The sequence below is a fragment of the Papaver somniferum genome, chromosome 8 (assembly GCF_003573695.1).
Source record: "Papaver somniferum cultivar HN1 chromosome 8, ASM357369v1, whole genome shotgun sequence".
NCBI lineage: Eukaryota > Viridiplantae > Streptophyta > Magnoliopsida > Ranunculales > Papaveraceae > Papaver > Papaver somniferum.
The window spans coordinates 148,370,205-148,372,160 of record NC_039365.1 but is presented as its reverse complement, the minus strand read 5'-3'; the positions used below and the strand labels follow the sequence as shown (position 1 = coordinate 148,372,160).

Genomic DNA, 1,956 nt, shown 5'->3' with positions numbered 1-1,956 from the left:
ATCTCATATCTCTGCAAACTCTCACAGTTGAGGAATATAGATCATAGATATCAGCACCTCCACCTATAGTGAATTCTTGACAAGCTTGGTCAGAATAAAATTAATTAACATTATGTATGCTATCAGCACTGCGGTGCATCGAATTAAACAAGTCAAGGGGATTTCTTGATTTCTTTGACAAAAGAAAAATCCAGCAATATGTTTTTCAACAAAACTCAGCATCCCTTGAATCGCACACAAGCAATAATCCTAATTTTTAACAAAAATTCAAAGTTCAAAAAATGCATCAATTCTATATGTACGTTTGCAACCAAACTGGCCAAAAGGCCTTGAACACGTTAAGCATTCCTATGCCTAACAGCCCCCCATTTAGATGATTTAAAATTAGTTAAGGCTTACCTCTTGCTTTGAGCTAGTGCATAGCAGCAATGGGTACAACAACTAATCATCACAAAATGATCCTCATCTCTTTTTTGAAATTCTCAGCACAAAAACATCACTTTAAAGGTGTACAAAACTTAAGTAACTTCTTAAAGACAGTCACATAATTGTTAAGCCTAACGTGATTTCCCTAGCACCTTTGATTAGGAGATGCATTGTAAATTAACTTACTCGTACTGCCAGGTATGTTTTCGCATGATGGAGGACTCACTTTCATTGGCACAATCTAGTGTTCCAGTTCCACATATATCGCCACATCTTTGTACCTAGACATTCACCTGATTAACTTATACTTAAAACCAAGGTTAGTGATAAAAATTAGTTAATCAAGAATATGGTACAATTTCGATAGTTTACGGAGACTAGTGTACTCAGCAATACAATTTAGCACATCCGTCGTCTGCACAGCTCTTCAAGGATTTAACTTGGAAATGACTTATCAATTAAACTTAAATCAAGCAGCAAAATTGATAGCGATAATGTTCGGCCCTTCATATATCTTGACTTGATAAAAAATATTCTCTCCCGCTAATGTACCAATTGTGTCATTCACCAGAGCTGCAACACGCATATATATACCCTGTCTGTCTAAGGCCACATCTTTATCAACCGCATCGTCGATGGAGAAAACCTTTGTCCACCTGATAAGAGTACCAGATGCGATCGATAACTGCTTCACAGGGAATGAAAAGGTGAAACCCAATTCCCTCTGACTACCAGGAGGGAGGAAAAAACCTTATCCTCCCGTAGCTATAAATCTTGCGAGTTCTTTAGCAATGAAATCAAAATAGTTCGCTTGAAGTGGCAGTCACCAATTCAGGAGGAATTGAGATTTCGGTAAATTCTTGTTTAGCAACACGTCCATCTCTTCCACCCAACTGTACACGCAACACATGGAAGTTTGTGCCGCCGAGATCCAAGGCATAGAATAATCCATGTTCATCTCCAGTAGGGAGATTAGCAACATAACTGTTAAGCATCTTAAGCTTGCTACCACCTTCAGAAGCAAGACCAGCGTGCATCTCAGCAGTCATAGCATCAGCAACTACTCTTAGTTTCTCAATTGGTGTAGCCCACTGTTCTTCAAATTCTTTTCGTATCGACATAGCTTTACTACGTGTTTCTGAGCTTGTCATCCCATGTGTTTCAATTAATTTAGCTGCAACACAGGCTTCTGCTGCACGAATACGTTTTAGAGTATTACAGACACGCTTCATCAGCTTACTCAGCAGTAGTTAGGTTGAAGAGATCCTAGGAAAATTAGCTTGAACCGAGCATTAGCAAAGAGGAGAGATGATTGAATCTTCTGATCTTTTTCTTTGAAGAATTTAAGAAAAGTCTTTCTGAATTTATTATTAGCAGGCCAATCTGGATCTATTCTTCCTCCTGACATCTTTTTGTTTTCTCTACGATTACTCCAACTCCGGTATTCTTTTGTCGTGTTCCCTATGATTTCAGTCGTCTTGCGGCAGTAAGGGACTTTCCCAACACCCTTTCGAACGCTACTAACACGTT

General features: G+C 38.8%; 1 pseudogene; it reads right to left on the bottom strand.

The window, feature by feature from the left end:
* Nucleotides 1–895: 895 nt before the first annotated feature.
* Nucleotides 896–1,550, bottom strand: LOC113306180 (annotated as a pseudogene).
* Between the last annotated feature and the right edge of the window lie 406 nt (nucleotides 1,551–1,956).